The sequence below is a fragment of the Dasypus novemcinctus genome, chromosome 5 (assembly GCF_030445035.2).
Source record: "Dasypus novemcinctus isolate mDasNov1 chromosome 5, mDasNov1.1.hap2, whole genome shotgun sequence".
Lineage (NCBI taxonomy): Eukaryota > Metazoa > Chordata > Mammalia > Cingulata > Dasypodidae > Dasypus > Dasypus novemcinctus.
The window spans coordinates 154,151,169-154,177,539 of NC_080677.1; the positions used below are offsets into that span (position 1 = coordinate 154,151,169).

Below are 26,371 nucleotides of genomic sequence, written 5' to 3' on the forward strand. Positions count from 1 at the left end.
AGTGGATAAATCTGCTTTATCTTTAGCATTTATAAGAACCATATAAATGTATCCCAAATTCCCAGAGCAGGAAGAAAGTGGTAAAACCCATGTGTTCATAGGAAATTCTGTGGCTCTTGGTTCAGCAGTGGGTTCTGAAAAGAGCCAAGGGATAAATGGCCAGAGGGATGTGGCCTGGCAGCCAGAGGGCTGACCCTGGGCCCCCAGGGCCGCGGGACCACCCTGCCTGGCCGCCCTCCCAGCCATCTCCCAGCTCCTGAGCAGAAAGGCTTTGGGGTCTGTTCCCAGCCTGAGCACCGCATGGCAGGGTCCGGGGAAGAGTCTCGGGGCTGATGGCCAAAGCACAGAGTGCGCAGTCAGGCAGACCGGCTGGGGTCACAGCCCAGCCCTCGCTGGCCCTGGAACCTGAACGGGCTGCTCAGCCTCTCCAAAGCCCAGGCTCCTTGGCTGTGAAACGGGAATGAAAGCACCTGGCTTGCAGGACTCCTGTGAAGACCAAATGAAGGATGCCTATTAAACGCCGGGCTCAGGGTAAGTCCTCCAAACTAGGGTACTTGGTTTGTCTCAAATGGATTCATCCATTCTTTTTTTTTTTTTAAGTTAAAAACAATTTTTAAAAGAGTTGTAGGTTTACAGAGAAACCATGTAAAAATCACAGCATTCCCATATACCTCTCCTCATTGTTAACACTTTGCCTTAGTGTGGACCCTTTGTTACCATGGATGAAAAAACATTAAAATTGTACTACTAACCATGGTCCATAATACTAGGCTATTTTGTTTTTTTAGGAGGTACCAGGGATTGAACCCAGGACCTTGCACAAGGGAAGCAGGCGCTCAGCCACTGGGCTCCATCCGCTCCCCCACAGCTTCTTTTACTTGTATTATTTTATTATCTGCTATCATGAAGGCCAATGCGCCGCCATCAGCAGACAAATTAGTAAGTTGTTCCTTTGCTCTTGGGCCAAGTTCCAAGAACTAGAATGTCCCTCCCCCACCGGCACCCCAACCCCAACGGGGCCGTCGTGGGCCCGGGGCTCTCCGGGCTGCAGCTGGCTCCTCGGCCCCTGCCTCTCTCTCCACCTTGGAGGAGTCGTGTGGAAAACAGGAAGTGATTCTTCTCTTCACAATTTCTAACGAGGTGCATGCTGCTGTTTTTAATGGAAACCATACTTGAGGATGTGAATCACAAAAATCACCTCTGATATGCCACCTGCTGTAGCTGTGAGTGTGGGTGGGAATATTTGTGCATATTTTCAAACAAATTTAATCCATAGTTTTTGAGTTTCGGGAATGTAAATATGATTAATCTTCAAAAGATGATTAATCTTATTTTAATTGGTTGCGTTTTTCCCATTAACTTATGACTGCTTCTCTATATTGATTGTCTACCTTTTTTCCTCCAGGAATCAATCAGCCACCACCCCTACTCAAACATACTGTTTTAGAATGAATTTTTCTGTGACTTGCTTGGATGTGCTGATAATTTTCTAACTGTGCTAGGGGCAGAGTTCCGTGAACTAGGCGGACATGGAAAAGTAGGGGCAGGGAGAGGCCAGCGATGAGAAGGCTCCCCTACCTTGCTTTAACCAGATCAACCCAAGTTTCACAGCACATATTGGGCTTCTATGTACCATTTCACTAAAGGAAGAATTCTATTCCAAAAGAGCTATTCTAATTCAATTTTATGTGGGTTGTTAATCTATAAGTAAGAGTAAAGCAAGGCAAGTCAAGCAAACCTGTTTCATACACTGATGTGAGTGATTTCCCAGTGAAGTTCTCAATTTAGCATCCTGAACACTTACCCCAATAATGCTGCCATTTCTAAAAAAAAATATTGGGGGACTTTGATGGAACTGATTTCAGGTCTGTAGTGTATTCTTTGGACTATTTTCACTAGGGACAAAAATCTCATACATAAAATGGTGATAAAATACTATTTATTTTGTTGTGCTGTAAAACAAAGGAAATGCATATGGACTTACTTTGAAAAATGTACAACACCAAGGACATTTTAAGATTTTCAGAAAATTCTCTGTGGGTGGGTTTTAACGTCCCCAAATCATTCTGAATTAAGACTATCGAACAAGATGGATAATCAAGCTAGGTAATATAGAATCGGCCAAAGGGCAGGAATGATCGTACTGCGATGGACTTAACTTTCATGGTGGCTTAGCCTGGCCTCTGAAGGCAATTCCAGAAAAGGGCAGCTTTCATGGTTACCCACCTTGGAAAGGCACCTTGTTAATGTCATCCTGCCAACTCTGGGTACTAGGATCTGGAGAGTGGGGGTCCTTTAAGGAAGTGAACGTCCTGATCTCCATCCCCAGGACCTGATACAGTGACCGGCAGGGGGCAGGTAAGCAAAAGATGCTGGCTGAAAAGAAAGCTTTCGCAGAGCTAAGGATGCCCCTGCTTATAGAAACGACAATTCCTGAAAGAATGATCTCGTGCAGAGCAAACCAGGTTCAAAATCTTGGAATTTCCTCAGACCTTTGTTCTTCTCCGGAGTTTTCAGATGAAGAAACCTGACTCAGAGAAAGTAAGTGACTTATGCCCAGCCTCACAGCAGTCAAGTGGCAGGGCGAAGGTTAAATCCGGGGCTGCTGCTGTCCAGGCCAGCATCTTTCTCCTCTACCCTGTCACCCAGGCCCCGGGCGGGCTCCACGGGCTCGTGACCTTTGCATCCACACAGCTGTGCTTCTCTATCGCCCCATCAGCAGGAATCACAGACAAGCTGACAGACAGCCAGGATCACCGGGGCCCTCTGCACTTGGCCTTGACTTCCTTCTGGTGTTTCACTCATGGCACCTGCTTCCCAGGTGTCTCACTCCAGGCAGAAGGTGGTTTTTCCCTGGCAGCTCCCTGGCCTGGGAGAGATCCCTGAGGTAAAAAGGTCCCTGAGGTAAAAAGGCCAGCCAATGTAGCCTGGGTCAACCCCATCAATGCAGCTGGTGAAAAGTGAAATGGCCTCTCCTTAGGCACAATCATCAGCTGTTTGGTATATGACCAAGAGAGTTAAGCTATTTTTTGTTGTTCTGTTGTTTTCCCACTGAAGCAATTCATATTTGCGTGAATTGCCTGGAAGGAACATTTGTGGGGACAGCTACTGGCTTTTGTTGTATGGAAATTCTAATCAAGTCACATGTTCAGCTGATGTGGTTAAGTGTGGCGCCTGCTCAGGAAGACTGATTTATCAGTAACCATCTTCTTCTCCCTAGGCTGACAGCGAGGAGAGGGAGAAGCCTGTCTGACACCCTTCCCCATTTCCTGGGGCGTTCTCCGGCATCTTCTTCGCACCCAAAGGCCCACCCTGGGCCCCTGGGTCCTTGGCCCGAGACACGGCCCTGCCCTTCCTTCCTTCCTTCCCTCCCTCCCTCCCTCCCTTCCCTCCCTCCCTCCCTCCCTCCCTCCCTCCCTCCCTCCCTCCCTCCCTTCCTTCCTCTCTTTTTTTCTTTCAATATTTTTTTATTTTTTAGTGTTACATTGAAAATACAAGAGGTCCCCATACTGCTCTGCCTTGGCCTTCACCAGCCCTGCGCTCCCAGCTACGTGACCTTGAATGTTCTTCAGTTGAAATCCTTTCCCCAGAGCCTGTCCCGCGCTGGCTTCTTCGAGTCCCTGCCCTGGCTGCGCAGACACTGTCATTGTCCAGCCTGTGTCAACAACACCCTAGTGTGAACGCCTGCACCCCTCCACTGAGGGCGGAGGCCGGAGTGGAGGCTCAGGGCCCCAGCCTTGTCGCCCCCGAAGCGTGCTCCCTGCCAGTGCCCAGGGACCACGTTGCCCGCAGTGGACAGCTGCGCATGCCCACCCCCTGAGCCCCTTCCTTTCTTCCCTGTCTTACTTCCCCACCCCCAAGTCGGTGTTTCCTGGGGCTACCTCCTAAATAAGCCACTTGCACTCAGATCTTTGTCTCCGATTGCGGGTGGGGTGGGAGGCAGGGGGTGCCAGAGCCTCAGGATTGGGTGTTGGAGTTGGAGCCCTCGCTGGCCAGAGGCGGTGATGCCCGAGGAGCCGCAGAGTTCCACTTACTCAGGTCATTATGGCTGAGGATTGAGGTGGGGTTCCGGCAGAGCGGGGTTCCGGCGGGAGGCGGGATGACTGGCAGGTGCAAGGGCTTTAGGGATTGTAAGATAGAGGGACAATAAGAATTTTAGGGATTGTGGAGTTGGTTGGTGGTTGTAACTGCCATAGAGAACCCAGAAGAAAGAAAATAACTGGCTCAGGTCAGGCAATTATCCGCCCAGGGCACAACGTGAAAGGTGGAAGGTGTCTCGGGAAGTATTTAGAGTCCCTCACCTCCTAGCCAGAGGGGGAGGCACAAAGTCCTGGGCCCTGTCAGCAAAGAAGCAGAACCAGGAGGCCTGATGGGACCGTGAGGCCAGATGAGCTTGTAACTTGGATTGCCCTGATCGCTCTAGCCCGCCAGGCCTCGTGTCCTCCTGCTCCTGGAGGAGAGGGATCAGGGAGTGGATGCCCTGCAAGATGATGAGTGTTTTTTCCACACTCTCTCCCACCTTCCCTCATGGCTTCAAGGCAGCAACTAGGGTTATGACACAGCACGGCCTGAGCAGGCAGGACCTGGCCAAGGTTACAGGCAGGGACTGGGAAGAACAGGCCAGGGAGTGGATGGTGAGGGTGCAGGGGTGTAAGGTGGGCAGGGGCGAGTTTATTGCCAAAGCATCAGCCTTCTTCAAGTCAGAATTTAGCAACCTGGTAGAGGCACCTGAATCTGATGCTCAGGCCCTGCTGGAATGGCTTCTGGAGGCTTGGAAACTAGGATGACCTATAGGAAATAAGGTAGAGATGCTGGGATGACCATGGCAGAGAATCAAGGAAAGGGTGAAAATTCTCAGAGAGGTGAGAAGTGTTAGAATGGGCCTATGCTATAAGACCAGGAGTGCTGAGAGGATGCTCCCTTCATTCAAGTGACAAGGAATGTGCTAGTGAGGGAGGCCCAGGACCATGGAGACGCTCAGTGATGACCACGCTGAAGGCCAGGGCTGGTGGTGGGAGAGGCTGGTATGGACCCAGGCTCCCTAGCATGAATGCACTCAACAGGGATCCATGACAGCAGTCCAGAGAGCAGTCAAGACGGAGTTGGGGAGCTTTGACCCACAGGGATCTGTGGCAGTGGTGGGTAAACCACGGAGCTCTAGTGACAAGCTAGTTGGGGAAGCCAGTGAGGGTATTGCTAGACTTCCACTAATCAGCAAGCTCATGGGTGGTTGAGCCAAAGGCTGCTGCCACCCACAGTCATGGAAAATGACTATCCCTTATCTACTTTTCAGATGGGAGCCCTTGGAGACTCTCATTTAAAGAGGAGGATGAGGGAAGCAGATGTGGCTCAACTGATAGAGCATCCATCTACCATATGGAGGGTCCAGGGTTCAATACCCAGGGCCTCCTGACCCGTGTGGCAAGCTGGCCCATGCACAGTGCCGTGCCACACAGGGGCACCCTGCCTAGGTGTGCCCCACCCACAAGGAGTGCACACCAGAAGGAAAGCCGCCTCGCGTGAAAAAAGTGCAGCCCACCCAGGAGTGGCACCACATACACGAAGAGCTGACACAGCAAGATGACACAATAAAAAAGAGATGCAGTTTCCCAGTGCCACCTGACAATGCAAGTGGATGCAGAAAAACACACAGTGAATGGACAAAGAAAGCAGACAACGGGGGGGGGGGGGGGTATAAATCTTACAGAAAATAAATAAATAAAGAGAAGGATGAGTTTCCCTGAGGAAGCACCCTGCAATGCCAACAAGTATACAGAGTAAAGATTCCTCTAATTCTTCCCCAAAGGAACCTATAGGCATTCACCAGAATATGGTAAGGAGAAGTGAAAGGGGAACATTCAGATATCTTGAGGACTTTTGGACATAGGGTATGAGCTAATACCTAATCCAGGTATATTGGTTATCTATTGTTGGGTAACATATCACCCCTATACTTAGCACCTTAAAATGACAATCATTTATTATCTCTCACTATTTCTGAGGGTGGGTCAGGAATTTGGGAGAGATTCGATTGGTTGACTCTGGGTTGGGGTCTCTTGTGGGGGTTGCAGTCTGATGTCAGCTAGGGCTGCACTCACCTGAAGACTTGGATGGGGCTGGAGAGTCACTTTCAAGGTGGCTTGTTTCCATGACTGTCAAATTGGTTCCTCTCCACGTGGCCTTCCCTGGTTCTTCTTGGATGTCCCCATAATATGGTGGTTGGTTTCTCCTAGAATGAGCAATCTGAGAGGGAGATAGCCACACAGAACTGTATTGTTTTGATTACCGGGCCTTGGGAGTTATCTTTCATCATTTTCACCATATTCTATTTGTAAGAAGCAAGTCACTCTGTCTCACCCACATTTAAGGGGAAGAGAATTTGACTTCACCTTTGAAGAGAGGAGTGTCAAAGGATGATGAAAAGGTGTTAAAAACACCACATGAAAGGACCCAAAGTGCTGCATGTCCTCCTGCTGGTATGGGGTATATGATGATCAGAGGTCAGAGTCATCTCACAATGGGTCCAACAGATTGATAGACCCTGTGGTCAAATGACCTTGTAGTCATTTCCCTCATCACTAAATGAATACTAGAGATATATTTATCTCTAGATATGGAGAAAAGGTCATTATGATGAGAAAGGTTAAGTAGTAGAAGCCCCTAAATCTCACCCACACTTCCAGCCAATGGAGTAAATCAGAAGCACTATTGCATCCCAGCTGAACATAGAGATAAAGCAGGGCTAATGGTCCCTGTTATCCTCCATTTTATTCACTGGGGAGTCACCAGCCTGCTGGATTCACTGGAATGTCTTTTTTTTTTTTTTAAGATTTATTTATCTATTTATTTACCTCCCCCCCCCCCATTGTTTGCGCTTGCTGTCTGCTCTCTGTGTGTGTTCATCATGTACTCTCTGTATCTGCTTGCCTTATTTTAGGAAGCGCTGGAAACCAAACATGGGACCTCCCAAGTGGGAGAGAGGCACCCACATCTGCTTAAGCCACATCTGCTACTTTTTGTGTGTCTTGTTGTGTCTCCTTGTTATGTCTCTTCATTGTGTCATCTCATTGCATCAGCTAGCTGCACCAGCCCTTCACATTAGCTTGCTGACTTTCTCATCTTCTTTAGGAGGTACTGGGAACTGAACCTAGGACCCCCATGTGGGAGGCAGATGACCACTGCTTGAGCCACATCCACTCTCGGGAATGTCTTTTTGAAAGTTCAGGGAAGAGGACTTGGCCCAATGGATAGGGTGTTCACCTACCACATGGGAGGTCCAAGGTTCAAACCCTGGGCCTCCTTGACCCGTGTGGAGCTGGCCCATGCATAGTGCTGATGTGTGCAAGGAGTGCCATGCCATGCAGGGGTGTACCCTGCGTAAGGGAGCCCCACGTGCAAGGAATGTGCCCTGTAAGGAAAGCAACCCAGCGTGAAAGAAAGTGCAGCCTGCCCAAGAATGGTGCCACATACACAGAGACCTGACACAACAAGATGATGCAACAAAAAGAAACACAGATTCCCAGTGTGGTTGATATGAATAGAAGCAGTCACAGAAGAACACACAGAGAATGGACACAGACAGCAGACAGCTTGTGTGTGTGGGGGGGGAGAGAAATAAAATTTAAAAAAAAAGAAAGTTCAGTTAAGTCAAAAGGACATTCTGTCCTTCAAGATGCAATAAATGCTTTGAACCAATGGCCACTATATGGTGTTGGGTCCCCTACAGCTTGAATACATGGGTCTGAGAACCAAGAGATGGAAATAGGAGTTGTCCTTCTTACCATTACTGTCCAGAAACCATTTGGGTAATTTGTGCTTCCTATACATGCAGCTCTGCTAGACAAAGGGTCCTGGTTTGGATGGTTTGGGGAGGGCTCATTTTGCCAGGGACACAGGAAGTGTTCGCTAAACCTACAGTTACTGCAGTCACTTAGCCATTTTGGGCTCTTCATACTGATAGACTATCAGGCAAAGAAAGGAGGTACTCTACTGGTGGGGGGGTTGACTCTGATTATCATGAGATAGCATTGCTAATACAACCGGGAGCAGAAAGGTGCATACTAGGAACTCAGGGACTCACTGGGTGATTCTTGATGTTTCCACACTCAGTGATAATCATGAACAGATGATGGCAGCCACCATGGTCTAACAGGTGAATGACAACTTGGGCCTCAAACCTTGGGGATGAAGGAATGGGTTTCCCCACTGGGCATGAAATGTAGAATGGCAGAAGCACTGGTTGAGGATAAAAGGAATCTATAATAGGTGGTAGGGAGGGAATAGGGTGAATATCAATTATGACCTTAAAACTAAGCATAGCAACAAGGACATGGCTTGCCCCATTAATCCCTCTGTTGCAAGATTTTTTTTAGAAGTTGTGACTAGCCACTCTCTCAATGAATGATAGGATAGAGTAAACCAAACATGAACATGAGAGGATCTGAGGAGAGCGAGGGGTGGACTGTTGTGAGATGACTGAGTGGACTGTGGGATGAATGTTGGCCTCCCTCCCATAGCTCCTGTCTCTTGTCACTGCAGCATCTCCTGATGGTGTCCTCCTGCAAGCCCCTTTCCTTGGGATTTTCCCTAGGGCCGCGTGTGAAGGAGGCCCAAAGTGCCAGGGAGGCAATGCCCCTGCCACAGCCTTCAGCCAAGGATGAACGGGAGCTGAGGATAAGCACCCCAGCTTCCTTGCTCCCTGGGGGGACAGCTGTGGCACATGCTCCACACCATCTCCCAGACCTCCCCAGCAGGCGTGAGCCCAAGGACCCACTCATTACCTACATGCTCATTGACACATGGTGTATTGTCTTCTTTCCTGCTCCCCTATGGTGCTTCCCGGAATCACTCCCCAAATAAACCCAACACTCAAATCCCTGTTTCAGGGTCTGCTAGTGGGGAGCGCAGTCCAAGGCACCGGCTCCCATGGAACAGGACAAATAATCTGTAATGGCAGTAATCTGACCTGCCAGGGACAGACATAGTGCGTTTGGGGGGTGGGTGTGTGTGAGAGGACCTACCGACCTGGGCTGCAGCTGCCTTCTAAGGAAAGTAGCCCAAGTCAGCGCTTTCTGGATACAGCAGTATGGCTTGGGCTGCTCATGGTAAGTGACACCATTGCTGTCACCCAGGGGACAGACCTGGGGTTGATGCGTGAGGAAAGGACAGCAATGGCATGGGCTGGACAGCTCAGAAGCAGTTGGTGCCAAACTGCCAAAACGGGGTGTTCCTGATGCTCTGACGACAAAACCACCCGCCAGATCCATGGTCTTGGGACCGGGCAGGCCATGCGGGACCACACCTTCTGCACGGCGAAGTGCCAAGAAGATTTGCGTCCCCTCTCTGCAGCCCAGAGGGGACAGGGCCGCTTCTCTCATGCTGCCTGGAAGCCCCTGGAGAGGGCACGGGCAGCACCCAGGTGGCACTTTGCAGGGAAGCTCCTGTGAGGAAGGGGGCTGCAGTGCTGAGGCCTCCTCTTCATCAGCGTTCTTCCTCCCAGTGCCTCCCAACCCCAGCCGCCTGTTACTACCACGAAGGGGCTTTGTCCGAGTCCCACACACAGAGATTCTAACTCAAATGTTCTGGTTGGAGGCCCAAGAATTGGTATGTTCTTAAAGCTCCTCAGATGGTTTTCTATGGAAAGAAAAGAAAAAAAAGTTGCGATCCCCAGGAAGTTTTTGAAAAATGTGTAGAGGTCTCATGTACCCTTAACCCAATGGTCATCTTGCAGAACTACAGCCCACTATGCCAACTGGGAAATCAACATCAGAATAATACCTAACGCTTGCTCAGATTTCACCAGTTTTACAAGCACTAGTGTGCATGTGTATGTGTATGCATGCAAGTGTGTATAGCATAAGTGCATGTATTTGTGAGCATGCTCACATGTATATGTGTGCTTGTGTGCATGTGGTACATATGCGTGTATGCACGTGTGTGGAGTATGTGTGTGCATGTGTCGGTGTACACGTGTGTTTCTATATGTGTGCATCGTGTGTATTGCTCACTCCACCTGCTACCTTGGACTGGCCTGCCCCTCAGCTTTCTGCTTCTCAGTTCCCTTGTTTCACAAACAAGGAAGGTCAGTTTTATTATCTCCTCAGTCTCTTCAGATCTATCACTGAAACTCAGGCAGCTGGATTAGGCTTAAAAGATGGGCATCTGCCCAGGTGGGGTGGCGGTGGCAGAAAGGCACTGCTTTTGTAAACTCTCACCTCCCTTCACCCTGAGCCAGGGTTCTTTCCAGATGTCAGGATGGCCCCGTGGGCAGTGCTGGCTAATGAGCCCCTTGCAGAGCCTTTGAGCGACCCAGGAGCTGGCTTCACACAGACTCCTGGGCCTGCAGCATCCGGGAGTCGGTGCCCACAAAGCCACCCACCTGCTCCTCAGTGGGCCTGTGGGGGCAGGGGAACTGGGGGAGTCCTGCCCTGGACTGCTCTCTGCAGGTGCACGGGAGGAGGCGCCTCGAGGCATCACGGCAGGGCTGGGGGATGGCGGGTGGATGGCTGCAGAATCAGCTCCCGAGGCTGACTGCGCTGAGGCTCAAGCCAGCGGGCCAGCTCAGCATGGAGCCGGGGTGGGAATAGAAGGCCGGTAAGCGCTGCCGCAAATCGCACCAGTAAGCAGAGAACTGGCCCTGGCTGCGGGGGCTCCTGCTGGGGCCTGCACCTGGATGGGATGGCCATGAGATCCCACAACCAGCTGATTCTCAGCTTGTCCAGAGGGACCTCGACCTCCCCACTGTTTGGCTCTGTGGGCTGATATCTTGCCTGGGCCCGCTCTCAGGTGGGGGTCTGGCCCTTCTGGTAAGAAGCCAGGACCAGGGAGCTGACTATGGGTCCCAGGGAGATCAGGGAGTGCCCAGACTCTAGAGATCAGGAAGGGGCAGGAAACTCACTGAGCATCAAGGCCAAGGGTCAGGAGCTGCAATAGGCATTGGCAGAATCTCATGAATGTAGGAATTCTTTGGAAACAGTGGTTAGAAAGTTGCTTTGGAAGTGAGACCTACATGTCACTCTTCACTAGCTGTGTGATCTCGGAAAGCTACTTAATCTCTCTGGGCCTGTCTCATCTGAGAGGGAGGATAGCAACATTCCTGAGCTCACGTTGTTGAGAGGGCTTGGGTGACGTAAGCACCTGGTGCAGTGCCTGACATATAACCGGTGCCGACGCGTGCTCTCTGCTAGTGCCATCTGGGTACTTGCTTGGGTTTGCGGATTCGTTGTTGTGTTTGTCTAACCTTCCAGTGCCCAAAACAGAGAAAGTCATCATCTCAGGGGAGGTGGGGGATGAGAGCTAACTGGTGGGGCAGAGGGAGAGCAGGGGCAGCCGGGCTGGCACAGTTCTTCTTTAAAGGAGAAATTGGCAGAGATCGGCATTATTCAGTGGAAAGAAGCACACTTCATCAGAAAGATATAACAATTTGGAAATTTTATACCCCAGTCCCACCTGACAATGTAACCTTCAAATACCTAAAGCAAAAATGGACAGATTCCCAAGGATAAGTTGGCAAACCCAGAATCACAAAGGGGAAATTTAAGGTATTTCTCCCACAAATGGCAGATCAAAGTGATAAAAAAAATTGGCAACGATAGAGGATTTGAACTACACAATTATTAGATATAGGGAGAGAACTCTTTACCCTACAATTAAAGAACAAACTTTTGTCTTCAAACATACCTGGGTGTTTTCACAAAGCGACCTCCCATCAGGCCACCAACAGATCACAGGAAACATGGAAACTTCTGGATCCTTCAAACCATATGTAGCAGTTTCATATGGTTATGAATTCCAAAAACAGATATTGGATTCTGTTTGTAATCTGGTCTATTACTGGGCATGACTGAGTTGCGATTAGGGCTTTCATTGGGCTGCGGGGGAATCTCTTCCTGACAGGGGCAGCTGGAGGGGTCAGGAGAGCCGCACTTCAGCGGGGTTCGAGGTCACGGCAGACAACCTCGGGGGCTCTCAGGTGTGGAGGACGCGCGGCGGGGGGAAGGAAGGAGCCGCGGAGACCAGGTCTGTGCGCAAGTCCGATTTATTGAGGAAGTACAGTGGGTTATATAGGAGGTGAGGAGGGCGGGGGGAGATGTGGCGGTAGGGGATTGGCAGAAGCATGGGCAGACTTGTGGTTGGCTGCCGTAAGCAGTTACTAGGGATGGGGGCGGATACTAGGTTAGCTCTGCTGTCTATAGGGACGGGGATTGGTGCAGGCGGGTACTGCCTTCCAATAGGGGGTTGCGATTAGTTGCTAGGCAGAGGGCAGGCGGAGAGGCTAGGGGCGGGGGGAAAGAAAGGGGGAAGCGACTCGGCGGGAGTCTGCTATCTGAGCTTCTAGGATAGCTGTTTGAGGAAATAGGCCAACATTTGCCCCTTCTAATTTATTGATTTGAAGGAACGCAAGAATGAGGGTTTGGATTCTTTGGTTTTGGCGGTGGTGTTGGCCCTGGCTGGGGAGGGGAACGGGGTTGGCTGTTAAGGTGAGAAACGTGAGGGCCGGGAGTGCAATGGGATGTGTCGCGGGGTTTTTAGGTGTTGGGTTGTTCTTGATTTCTTCTTGGGGCAGGCTGAGCAGGGCTCATTGGGGGGGCCATCTTCAGTAGCGAGCTGATGGTACTGGACGCGCACAAAGGACGTGAGGATCGCGTTGGTTTGGTCCTTGGCGAGCTGGATGATCTTTTTGACAGCCCAGGGCCCTACGGTAAGAGCTAGGAAAATCATTATTAGTGGGCCTAGGAAGGGGAGGAGGTATGGGAGGAGGGTATAGAAGACCCCGGAAAAATGGTTTGTGGCTTCGCGCTCCTTTTGGCGCCGCTCTAGTCCTTCTCGGACCTTTCTTAGGCTGTCCTCGGCAAGGCCAGTAGAATTGGCGTATATACAGCACTCTTCTCCAAGGGCGGCACAAAGGCCTCCCTCCTTGAGGAGAAGGTCAAGGCCCCGGCGGTTTTGGAGAACTACCTCAGAAAGGGAATTGAGAGAGTTTTTAAGATGGGAGATAGCGACTTGGAGGTGGGAGATATCACTGTCGACAGCTTGCCTGAGGGAGGAAAGGGAAGGGGATTGTGTGGTAAGAGCGGCGATTCCCATCCCTGCTCCGGCGAGACCTAGAAGGGTAGCAACTGTGAGGATGGTGAGGGGTTCTCTCCTCTGGAGGTGAGCAGGGAATTTTTGACTCTGAAGGGTGGAGAAGAACCCTTCGTCACTGTGGAAAAGGACTCGAGGGGCTAGGAGAATGAGCAGACAGGTTTCATTGGTAGCGTTGAGGGTGGCGACATTGAGGCAGGGGGTTAGTCCGGTGGAGGTGCAAAGCCATTGGGAGGTGTTATGGGGGATTAAGAATTTGGTGGAAGCGTTGGGAGAGGAGTAGTTGGAGCAAGCATTTAGGAGGGGATGGGAACCTCGGCGAGAATGAACACAGCGCCCTGTGGAGGAAACAGATTGAAAGGTTAAGGGGATAGGAGAGGCGTTCCAATTGCATTCAGCAGGATTATGTTCAGAGGATTCACTGAAGGCAAGGTTAGTGGCGACGGGCTCGTATAGAGGAAGAGAGGGGGAGAGACAAAGCCAACAGTTCGCAGTGAGGTTGGGGTGGGAGATATTCAGAGAGGTGTACGAGGCTTTGATTAGGTTGATGAGAGGGCTGGAATACTGAGTAGGGGGTAAGCGAGGCTTGGGGTTGTGGAAGGTAAGGGGGGCAGTAGCGAGGGGGGTGCTGGGCGAGGGAGAGGGTGAGGCGGAGCGGGGCGGAGAGGGAGGCTGTGCCTGTGGAGGATTGAGAACCTGATTTGGGCCCACTGGGGTGGAACGTGTGGGAATTGGCTCCTTTTTTATAATGACAAAGGCGCCATAGTCGTAGCCGGTTGCATACAGGCGGACTCCCCACGTGCGGCCAGACAGCCAGACTGGATCTAGGGGATTTTTGACTTGTAGGGTGACGGAGCGCCAGTTTGTGCGGCTGTGGACGAGCTTAATATAGGGGTCTTTGTTAGGGGCACCTGACCACCCGTAGGCGATGGTCTCGCACCCCCAGGAAGGGCAGTAATAGTGTGCAGGGTCATGGCATCCTCTGGCGGTAGATGGACAGATGTAGAAACCTGAGAAATGGTTACCATTGGGGCCAAGGCACTTTTTGGTGAGGCCTGCACCGTACGTGGCTGCAGGGGTACGCCTTGCTGCAGCACGATGGGGGTGAAGTATAGCAATGAAGAGAGCAGCTATCGAAGGCACTGCTATAACTGGATGTGTAAGCTAGGTTGGTGAGATTACAGATGTGCACGGTGAAGGAAGGAGCACCTGCGGTGACATTTACAGCGAGGAGCTTTTCCTGCTGCCAGAGGGTGAGCGTCCAGTTGAAGGGTTGGTGTGAGGGGTTGGAGAAGGCAGGCGGGAGAAGAGGAATGAGGAGGAGAAGGACTGGATACAGGCAAGCTTCAGTCTTCTGCTCTATTGCCATTGCTCTCTTCTTGTACAGGTGGAGTAGGTTCGTCCGCTGGCGGTGGGCTCTCTGGTGTTTGATCAGTGACCGGCCGGACGAAGTGTCCCGGGATCCAGAGGGGCTGTGGCTCGGAGTCTGGAAAGACACAAGCAAAACCCCTACCCTGGGCAAGGAGGGGGGCTGGCCCCTGCCAATTATTATTTTTGGGGTCTTTCCAATGAACTAGAGGGGCTTGGGTGGGGCGGTATGAGGGGCCCCAGTGCTTATGGATGGGAGATAACCCTTTCTCATCAAAAGAGAGGAGATTAAGATGGATAAGGCAGGAAGTGATGACGTCTCCTGGCGTCTTTAAGGGATTTTCCTGTCTTTCTTTGTGGATCAAGAGCTTGAGTTGCTGGTTGACACGCTCGACGATGCCTTGTCCTTGCGGGTTGTGTGGGATGCCGAAGTGATGGGTGATCTTGTAGAGCTGCAGGAAGGCCACGAAGGCAGCACTTCGGTAGGCAGGGCCATTGTCTGTCTTGAGGTCCCAGGGCACTCCCATGAAGAGAATGGCTTGGCGCAGAGCTCAGATGGCGTGCTTTGCTGTTTCTCCAGGCAAGGGCACGGCGTAGCACATGTGCGAGAAGGTGTCGATGGCCACGTGCATGAATTTGAGCTGTCCGAAGGAATTGACATGCGTGACATCCATCTGCCATCAGGAGTTGGGGCGGAGGCCGCGGGGGTTGACTCCTTGTGGCTGGAGGGGCCCGAGGGGCAGGAGAGGTGCACAGGTGCGGCAGGAGCACACTAGATGTTTACAGGTCTCTATGGGTAAGCCTGGAAAGAGTCGGTGGATGGAGCGCGCGGAGAAGTGGAACTGCGCGTGTAGGAGCTTGGCTTGGTTGATGGTATCCCCAGGGTCGAGAGGCCGAGGCGTCGTGTGGTTGGTAAGAGCGGCCGATGGGGCGGTTGAAGGTTGTACGGCTTGGTCTGCTGCCTCGTTTCCGGCGGTCAGCGGGCCTGGGAGGCCGGAGTGGCTTCTGATGTGTGAGATGAACCACGGATGACATCTCGACTCCAATTGACGCTGAAGGAACTTGAGCGCCCTGTCGATGGGCGAGTCCATTGGGAAAAAGGTGGCAAGGGGCAGGGCATGGCATGCCTGCAAGGTATACAAACTGTCCGTGAAGATGTTCAGTGGTTGATCTGCACAGGTGTGCAGTGCGATGGCGACTGCAAGCAGTTCTCCCACTTGGACAGAGAATGCATTGGCGAACAGGAGAGTCCGTGGTTTCTTGGCTGTGGGAGTATAGATGATTGCAGCATAGCTAGTTTGGAGGCATCAGTGAAGACGGTGATGGCGTGAGGAATGGGCTTCCGAGCAGGAAGCGGATGGAAGAGGGGGGAGAAGGGCATTCGAGTGATGCCTTGCAGGAGCCGGTGATGCGGATAGTGGTTGTCAAAGGAACCTCTGAACACTTCGGCGAGGACTTGCATGTCTGCATCATGCTGGAGCAAGTTGGTGGTGGCCCTGGCGTCAAAGGGCCAGATTATTCGAGCGGGTTGGACGCCATAGGTGTGCATACTTTGGTAGACCAGGTCGGTGGCGAGAGCGATCCATGCCCGAGTGAACGGACAAATTTTTGGGAGCTTGCTCTTCGCCGTGTGAAGCCAGAGTAGCAGCCCGTCTTGCCAGAGAGTCCGGTGGGTGTTCCCCGCGTAGGGAGAACAAGAGCTTGAATAGATTTGCCAGGATCATGGCGCTCGAGTTGGCAGTTTTTGAGCACTTCATTAACAGCCTGTACAGCTGCTCGGGCTGCCGGGGTGATGACGATTTTCTGGGCAACGGCTTCTGGAGGCTGGCCCTTAGTCTGCAGGAGCAAGAAGAGGGGTTGGAGCTGGGCGGTGGTGATGGGGAGCGCAGACCGCAGCCAGTTGATTTGCCCGCATAATTGCTGCAGCTCTGCGAGCGAAAGTTTTGGCAGGATGGTTAGCTCTGGTGCTAACGGAGTGATGGTGTGATGGAAGCGGAATCCCAGGAAGTTAAAAGGTGGTTGAAGACGAACCTTGTCCGGCTGGACAGCCAAACCGATTTGGGTGAGGAGACAAAGAAGGTCTTGAAGGACATTTTGTAGTTCTTGAGTGTCCTCGTGGGCAACGAGCAAATCGTCCATGTAATGGATGATAAATGCCCGTTTGCGCAACGGAGCAACAGCACGGTCTCGACATAGAGCTGACAGATGGCAGGGCTGTTGTGCATCCCTTGTGGAAGCACTCTCCATTGGAAGCGCTGCGCTGCTCCTTGGTGATTTGTCCGTGGTACGGTGAAGGCGAATCGCGGGCAGTCGTTCGGATGGAGAGGAATAGAAAAAAAGCAGTCTTTGATGTCGATGGTCCTGCATGCATATACTGAGGAACTGCGGTGGGGTGCGGACACCCTGGTTGCGGTGAGCCCATCGGCTTGATGTGTTTGTTGATTTCCCGCAGATCATGGAGGAGGCGGTACTTTCCATTGCTCTTTTTCAGAATGACAAAGACAGGTGAGTTGTATGGACTGGTGGAAGGTTCAATGTGTCCTGCTTGTAGCTGCTCCTGAATGAGGGTCTCAAGAGCTTTCAGTTTATGGGACGGAAGAGGCCACTGCTCAACCCAGATGGGTTCCTCTGTGTCCCATTGTAGAGAAACGGGTTCAGGCGGTGTAAGACGAACAGTGGCACTTAGTATTGGGGGGACTTTTGGACTGTGGAGGCTGCCGTGGTGAGAATTGCTCCCGTCTGTTTGAGGATGTCTCAGCCCCAGAGAATGTTGGAGATGGTGGAGAGAATGAGGGGGCGGAAGCGGCCATGGCGGCCTTCTCTGTCCTCCCACTTGATGGCAGTGGCACACCTCCAGGAGTCAGAGGAGCCCGTGGCTCCAATGACTTGCGGCCCTTGCTCAAGGGCCCAGTGGTTGAAGGCAGCAACCTCAAACGGGATGCAGGAGATTTCTGCTCCGGAGTCGAGTAGACCTTCTAGCCATTGGCCTTCTACTTTAAGCTCCATGAGGGGCTTTGTCCCTCTAATGGGAACAGTCCACATCACGGTTGAGGCGGGCGTGGCATTTTGGCCTCTTGGGTGCGGGGCTGAGGCCTGCCCCGGGAGGTGTTTAAAGGCGGCTGGTTGGCATTGGTTGAGCGGCAGTCACGACCCCAATGGTACCCTTTCCTGCACCTGGGGCACGGGGTAGGTGGTCCTCGGCGGCGAGGTGGAATAGCCGGGACAGCGGTCGCATGGGGCGGCATGGTGGGCCGAGCGTGAGGGCATTCTCGGGTGAAGTGACCTGTCTCTCCACATCTGAAGCAGTCAGAAGAGATGGCGAGGGCTGTAGCTATAGCCTTGGCTAGAGAGGTGGCTTGTGGATCAAGGTTGCAACAGGCCAAGACCCAGTCATGCACCCCCTTGTCTCTCATGGTAAGGATGACCTGTCTGCAAACCTCGTTCGCTCCTTCCAAGATGAGCTCTCTGGCGAGAGCTAGCTGGGCTTGCTCCCCGACGACCTTGCACTTGTAGGCTTCAGCGACTCTTGAGACGAAGGTAGAGAACTCTTCGTCCTTGCCCTGTGTCAGCTGGGTGAATTTCTGAGGCCGAGAGGTGGCGGCGCTGCGGAAGGCACAGAGGGCAACTTCCCGGAGCCAAAGCCAAAAGCCAGGCGGGGCATTCCGGTAGCGATTGGGGTCAGTGTACCGTCCGGTGCCGGTGTACGCGTCCATAGGGTCCTGAATGCCTGCCCTGGCGTTCTCGGCGACACGCCTTTCTGCTTCCACCTGGAAGTGTGCTCTCCATTCAATGAACTGCCCTGGGGTCAGAATGGCACGGCCCAGGGAGACCCAATCGTATGGGATGACCAGCTGTGTGCTGAGCTCCTCCAAGAGTTGCTGAGCGTATGGGCTACCAAGACCATCCTCTTTTACTGCATGCCTGAGATTCTTAATTTCGTCGGGAGTGAAGGGATACCAGTCATGCGGGCGCTGCACTGTCAGGTTGGCATTCAGCAGATAGAGGTGCGGAGTGCACGGAGCGCACTGAGGCTGGCCCCAGCCTGCGGGATTAGGCTGCCCTCGGGGGAGAGGCAGCGGCGCTGCGAGCGGGTGAGCGGGGGGGCCACCGGCATGGCACAGCGGGCCCCCAGAGTCTGTCCAAGTATCAGTGTCCACCCAGGATGGTGCCGACGGCCTCGCTGCCTCTGCCTGTCCCCAAGATGGTGCTGGCCCTCTTTCCGGCGGACCACCAAATGGCGGCCGTGGCACTTCCAGCGGCTTATAGGATGGCAGCGACCCGCCCTCTGGGTCGCCCCAAGATGGCGCCACGACAGGAAGGGGCAGGTATAGGGAGCTGGAGTTTCTGCCCGCCTGCCCCTCTGGCGGGGACTTCCCCCTTTCAAGCGGAGAAGAAGGAGGAAGTTCGCCATCTTGGTGCCCCGGCGGGAACTTCCCCCTTTTGAGTGAAGAAGAAGGAGGAAGTTCGCCATCTTGAGGGCAGTGGTCTTTAGGAGGGTTCCGCTCAAGATCGGCGCTAAGCTGATCTGACAGAGACTCGTTGTTGGAGTCGTCGGGAGACGACTCCCCCTTTTCAGAGTCGCAATTGAGGGGTTGCTTTGGGCCTCGCGAGTCGCTGTAATAGGCGTCTTTCAGAGTGGGCGCGCCGAGGAGACAAGCACGGATGGCCATGAGCGTGGGCAGAAGGCCTGGGGGGAACTATCTGCCGTCATTCTCCATCGAGGAGGTAATGCGATCAATTAGGCGCGTGTAAGTTTCTGGGCTCCAAAGGTGGCAGGTGGCCAGCCACGGATTGAAGGGTAGAAGGAGGTCCCAGTACTTTTGCAGTTGGCGCAGGGAAACCCTGACGCCATTAGTGTCTAAGTGGCCGGCAAGTGCCCTGACTTGCGGCGCTTGGCGGGAAGATAGACGCCTGCCCATTTTCTGCCGGTGGCCGATACACGGGGGTCCTTACCTTGAGAGCGCGGCGGAGTGGTGGGAGCGGGATCCCACGGGGGTGAGGCGTCAGTCGCGATGGACCCACCCCACGTTGGGCGCCAAAGTGTGGGGGAATCTCTTCCTGACGGGGGCAGCTGGAGGGGTCAGGAGAGCCGCACTTCAGCGGGGTTCGAGGTCACGGCAGACAACCTCGGGGGCTCTCAGGTGTGGAGGACGCGCGGCGGGGGGAAGGAAGGAGCCGCGGAGACCAGGTCTGTGCGCAAGTCCGATTTATTGAGGAAGTACAGTGGGTTATATAGGAGGTGAGGAGGGCGGGGGGAGATGTGGCGGTAGGGGATTGGCAGAAGCATGGGCGGACTTGTGGTTGGCTGCCGTAAGCAGTTACTAGGGATGGGGGCAGGTACTAGGTTAGCTCTGCTGTCTATAGGGACGGGGATTGGTGCAGGCGGGTACTGCCTTCCAATAGGTGGTTGCAATTAGTTGCTAGGCAGAGGGCAGGCGGAGAGGCTAGGGGCAGGGGGAAAGAAAGGGGGAAGCGACTCGGCGGGAGTCTGCTATCTGAGCTTCTAGGACAGCTGTTTGAGGAGATAGGCCAACATTGGGCCATGCCATTAGGGCGTTAAGTCCCGACCCCATGGTGGGTGGAGATCACAGATAAAAGTCGTGGCAAAGGACAGAGCTGGAGCTTTTGATGCGAGGGTTTTTGATGTTGGAGTTTGATGCTGAAGCCTTAAGCTGGAGCCCTGGGAAGTAAGCTCACAGAGTAGAGAGAAGCCAGCCCCAGGAAGAGAGGAACCTGAGTCTAGAAAGAAGCAAGCCCTGGGAAGGAAGGAACCTTGAACCCAGAGAGAAGCAAGACCCTGGAAGGGAGGAACCCAGGAAGCTTGAACCCTCGCAGACGTCAGCAGCCATCTTGCTCCAACACGTGAAAATAGACTTTGGTGAGGGAAGAAACTTATGCCTTATGGCCTGCTATCTGTAAGCTCCTACCCCAAATAAATGCCCTCCATAAAATCCAACCAATTTCTGGTATTTTGCATCAGCACCCCTTTGGCTGACTAATACACCATGTTTCCTGAGCACAGCTCAGTGAAGTGAGAAAACAAAGTGGTAGCAACAAAACAAAACTTCCATATATTTGAAAATTTAAAGACACTTCTAAGTGATTCATGATGAAAGAAGAGATCCTTTTGGAGAAGGGATTGTAAGGGCGAGGAGAAGTAGCCAGACCAGTGAGGAAATAAACGGAATAGTCTGGGAAAAATAAGATGGTGGCTGGGATTGGAATGGTGGTGTGCAAAAGAGAGAAAAGTGGGTAGATTTGCCATACATTAAGGAAGTCAAGTTGACAGAAAGGAAGGAAGAGAGAGGGCGGAAGGAAAGAATGGAGGGAGAGGAGGGGAGGAGGGAAGATGCACTGTGGCTCTCTTCCATCTTCCAGATGGAAACATAGAACACTTTTGCCTTGTCATCTGCTTCGGGTTCTCCCTGCTGGTTCCGGCGGGTTTGGCAGCCGTGCTCAGGGAGGCTCTGCTCCTCTGGCCTCTGGAGGGTGAAGAGCGTCCTCAGCCTTGGCATCCATGAGACTGAGCAGGGGTACAGATATCTCCTTCCCACCTCTCCGGCAGCAGCTCCGAGCCTGGAAAGCCCGGAGATAGGGCCACTATTTCGCTGGTGCCTTCCCAGAAACCACTATAATGCTGGCTGCTTAGAGAAAATCCTTTTCCCTGGTGCAACAATGTTATAATTAATTTGCATCTTGACCAAGAATTTAGCAACAATAAATCATAGGCATAAACCGGCCCCATGTAAATATTCTGCAAAGAGTTAACAGAATTTAGAGATTATCTAATCCGACCTCCTTATTTAACAATTAGACTAAGTCTGCCAAAACTATAACTGCTGGATTTGTTTACCACTGTATTTTCAGGACCTAACAAAGAATAAGATACAGAAGATGCTCAGCAAATAATTGACTGATTGAATGAATGAATGAAACAAAGCCCAGAGACCATAAGTGGCTTGCCCCAAGTCACCCAGCTAGGTCGCAATAAAAATCTAAAACCTTAGGTCTTTTGACTTCTTCATTTTATTTATTGTTGCCTTCCCTGGACTTCAAAGTGCTTGCCACTTTTGTATACGAAGAGTCAGCACAGAATCTAAAAAGGACACACAGCAGCAAAGATACAATTCTATTGTATCATAAATTGGAACTTCCAAAACTATTCTTTCAGGCTCTAACAAATATAAAACATATATGTCCTTAATAAATGTTTATTTTTCAGAATTTAAGAAGTTTTTAGGGACGGATCCCTATGTTTCTTTTAAAAAGTTTTTTCAGAGAAAGTTGAAAGGAAACCTCTTTTTCTTGTAGTAAATTGCCCTGTAGCAAGCAGAAGCCTCTGGAACTATCCCATTGATCACGATTTTCAAATGCAACCTCTGCATCATCCTTGTTTTTGAGGGCATTGCTAAGGGGTTTTAGCTGGGAGGGCTGGGAATCAGAGTCTCTTGGATCTTTTGCATCTTCGTTCTGTTCTGTGCCCAGCATCCTCTACCATCAAGGTCAGCCTTGAAGGGGCAAGAAGCCACAAAGGGGCCCCTGAAGGAGAGAGGCGTGTGCCGGGGAAGGCAAAGAGGCTATCATGCTCCTCCTTGGCCCGTTTGTGAACTGACAAGACTGCCTCTTACTCTTTTGGCCATGCTTCCCTGGATTACTACCTGAGGAGAGGGCCCTGCAGCTTAAAACAAGGAATGCTTATGGGCCTTGAGGGGGTGATATATTTTTTTAATGAGATAGTTTGACTGTATTGGAGGATGAGAGCAGAGAAATACAAGCTCGAAATCAGGGGCTACCTGTCTAGTGTGATAGTCCAGGGAAGGGTCCTGAGGCCAGACTTGGGTTTGAATTCTAGCTGCATGACCTTAAATAGGCTGATCAAGCCTCAGTAGCCTCATCTGTAAAATGGGACTAATAACCCCCAGCAAGTACGCAATGAAAGGAAACAGTTCCTGCATTTTCCAAGGCAAGGCTATGGAAAGGTGACGCTTTCACTGCGAAGGGCTCATCAGTGTGGTGCTGAACGGAGGGCTGCTGGTACCTTCCCAGTACCCTGGATCCAGGACGGCCTAAATACTCAGGCCCAGGGACCTGAAGCGGGAGGAGGGAACTGCAAATTCAGACAAACCTGCAGTCACTCATCCTGGACTGAGAGCTGCAGATGCCGACCTCATTTCTTTCTTCCCCGGGTGCGTCCTCACACGTAGGCTGGGTGGTCAACAGCTGGCCCCACAGGTGATGGGACGTGTTCAGTCCCAGATGCTGACAGACACCATCAATAGGCAAGTAGACATTGAACAGGCATTACTGAGCACCTACTGTGTGCAAGGCCCTAGTTTATGGAATCCATTCCCATCTCTCCTCATCCACCAAACAAGAGCTGAACCTTCCTGGGAGCACACAGGTTGGAAATCAGTTGCCTCTGTAGAGGGTTGAGGTTTTTCCAGAAAGAAAGAGTCATTGTTGGCATTTGGGCCAGTGGCTATTTTGGATTTTCCAATGCAATTCTGGGTCAGATATTGCTTTCAATGCAAGGCCATTGTAAAACTTAAAAAGGAAAAGGTAGAACAATGTGATCTTGAAACTTATGTGTTTCTGAGAATAAAAAAATTGTAATAATAGTTCAGGGGTAATTTTGTCAAGATAACCATCATCATGTTGAATTAGCTACACCATTTAAAAATAATTTCATCTTATTTTCTTAAATGCCTATTTTTAACTTTTAAAGGTAATATGTGCACAAGTTAAAAGCATTATGTAATACAAAAATGTTATAAAATGAGAATCGAAACCCTCCTCTGCCCTCTCCTCCACCTTTCAGTGTCTCTGATGGCTACCCCCACCTACTCTGACTCTTCTACTCTAGATAGTGATGATGGATGAGGGGTGGAGTCCCATCAACCTTCCACCTCTAACACCTAATTTAGATAGTTAGGTTGTGGGCTTTCTAATGGTTACATTTTTGCTTTTAATAATACACTTATACCTCTATTTTTTAAAACATTTCTTACTATGGAACATTTCAAGCATGTACAAAAGTAGAGAGAAGAGGATAGTAAACCCCTTTACACCAGCACTCAGTTTCTCTTACAAACCAGTAAATAGTCTTGTTTCATCCATATCTCCACTCACTCCCTTCTACAAACTTTGAAACAAATCTTATTTTATGTGTTTCTAAAAGATAAGGATTCTTAAAAAGAAAACATAACCAAATACCATTACCACACCTTAAAAATGAAAGCTAATTGCTTAATGGTATGTAATATCCAGTTACTGTTGAAATTTTACTGTCTTGGTTGTTTGTTGGTTTGTTTGTTTTTTCAGTTTGTTCGAATCAGGATCCGTAGAAGGTCCTATTTTGCAATTGGTTGGCATGTCTTTTCTGGGTCTTGTAATCTATAGGCTCCGCATCCCTCCTTCTCTCCCCATTGCAATGGAATTTGTTGAAACTGTGTTATTTGACTATTTGGAATTTGATAATTGCATCTCAAGGGTGTCATTTGATGTGTTCCTCTATTCTATGTGCTTCCTGTAAATTGGCAATTAGATTTAGAGCTTTTATCAAGTTGAGATTTTATTTTCTGGCAAGAGTAAGTTTTACTAACCTCCATGAGGTTGTACATCATGTCTGGTTGCTTCTCCTTAATGATTCCATCCACCTTTGGTGATGATTGCCTTGCTCAGGGGTTCTTAACCTTTTTTGTTTCATGGATCCCTTTGCCAGACAAGTGAAAACCATGGACCCCTTCTTAGAATGTAGCAGCATATAGTTTTATGACACTCAACATTGACGTGTCATTAAATTAAATTTTAGGATTATTCAAAATTACGTTTTACAACTTGCTCATAATTTCAATACCTGATGATCTAACATGCTTCAACATCTGTTCAAATGGTCATTTTCGGCAAACATTAAGAATTTCAAGGTTTCTCATGGCATCATAAAACCATCTCTGTCATCCTCACCAACCAACCTTTTTGCAGGCAGTTATCACTCAGAACATGCTACATCAACGTAAAAATTATACTAAGTCCACACTATACTGTGTATTATTTAATAAACATATCACACCTGTACCAACACCTCCCCACAAGAATAATATTTTTTTGAATTTCAATTCAAGCTCACAGACCCCCTGAAATCTTTCCATGGATGCCTTGAGGGTTCCATGGACCACTGGTTAAGAACTCCTGATCCTTTAATTCATTATAGGTGGTGATATTTTATAATTCTCTATTCATTTATTAAGTGGAATGCTTCTATAAGAAGAACTTTCTCCTTTGACTATTTGGTTATCTTAAGATAAAAAAGCAGAAATATTTGCTTGACTCTTAACTACTTTAAAACTTGTTTAATTACCAGTTTTCAAAATGATGACTTGATTCCCTAGCATCCTCTAAAGGCTGCTATGGAGTTTCTTTTTAATATTGTGAAATGGTAGTTTGAATCTTTTGTGGACCCCAGAAAATTAGGTTCTTAAATTGGCCCATTCTTGTGGGTGTGAACCTATTGTGAACCTTTGAGTAGATTAGATTCGGTTAAGCACCATTTGATTAGATTATTCCAGTAAAGCACAGCCCAGGGTGGGTCTCAGTCCTCTTACTGGAGCCCTTTATAAACTGCAATTGGCGGAGCCACAGAAACAGAAAGAAACCTCCAGAAGCTGAGAGATAATTACCTGGGAACCAGGAAGCTGAAATCAATGGAATGCAGAAGCTGAAAGGAGAACACTGAAGCCAGAAGCTGAAAACAACAAGCCCTGGAGGAGAGAGGAGATGAGCGGCACTGCCATGTTGATCACCCACAGTTGCAGCTCAGGGAGAAAGCATCTCCTGATGATGCCTTGATTTGTAGGCTTTCTGAGTGGCCTCAGAACTGTAAGCTTTTAAGTTAGAAAACCTCCATTGTAAAAGCCAACTGATTTCTAGTATATTGCCACAACAGCCTTTAGCAAACTCAAACACATGATGACTCATATTTGATGTGTTTCCAACATTTAATTTTCATTCTTACTGATGTTCAAATTGTCCTACCTTGGCCAGAGAAAGGCCTTCAAGTTTACTCCTGAGTTCTTTTGACCCAACTCCAGGAGTCTTTGGTACCGTTTTAGCTTCCAAGCTGCTAAAACAAATACCATAAAATGAGTTGGCTTAACAACAGGAATTTATTGGCTCATGGTTTCAGAGGCCAGAAGGTTTCCTTCCTCCCAGGGTCAGTTTCTTCTAGCTGGCTGGAAATCTTTGGGGTTCCTTGACTTTTTTGGTCACACAGCAATGCATGTGACAGAGTCATGCTCTTCCTATTCCAGATTCTGTTGACTCCAAGCTTCTGGATGCCCCCCAAGGCTGCTCTTCCCATGTCCAATTCCCTTAGCTTCTGAAGACTTCAGCCACATATTGGATTAAGGTCCACCCTCACTCAGTTTGGGCACAGCTTAACTAATCTGTTTACAAATACAAAATACAAAAATACAAAAACAAAAAAGGATCTATTTACAAATGGGTTCACACGCACAGGACCAGGATTTGGGATCTGAACATGCCTTTTGTGGGAGATATTCTTTAATCCCAATTTAATCCTCAATTTCTGACATGAGGAGATGTTCCCAGGGTCACAACACACATTTTCTTCTCCAGGCAAGGATCAGCCATTTCTTCAAGGGAGTTCCGGTTACTTTCAGTTGAAAATGGTATTTAGAGATCATATTTTGGGCATTAGAGTGTTTATCATTACTAGTGTGGACATTGTTTAACTTTTATTTCTATACCCACAAAATCAGACCATGCTTATTAACTCCATTTTCCAAAAAGGTAAGATGAGAAATCAGCACCATTTCATTTTTGGTCCAATTTCCCTCTGCAGACTCCCCACAGTCTTTTTTTTTTTTAGATTTATTTATTTAATTCCCCCCCCCCTCCCGGT

General features: G+C 50.2%; 1 long non-coding RNA gene across 1 annotated transcript; it reads right to left on the bottom strand.

Moving 5' to 3' along the window:
- Positions 1 to 3,915: 3,915 nt before the first annotated feature.
- Positions 3,916 to 6,793, bottom strand: LOC131278567 (uncharacterized). Its single transcript, XR_009185939.2, has 3 exons — positions 6,390 to 6,793; positions 6,099 to 6,243; positions 3,916 to 4,119 (listed from the first exon to the last, which is right to left on the bottom strand). It is a non-coding gene; the product is annotated as an uncharacterized lncRNA (long non-coding RNA).
- Between the last annotated feature and the right edge of the window lie 19,578 nt (positions 6,794 to 26,371).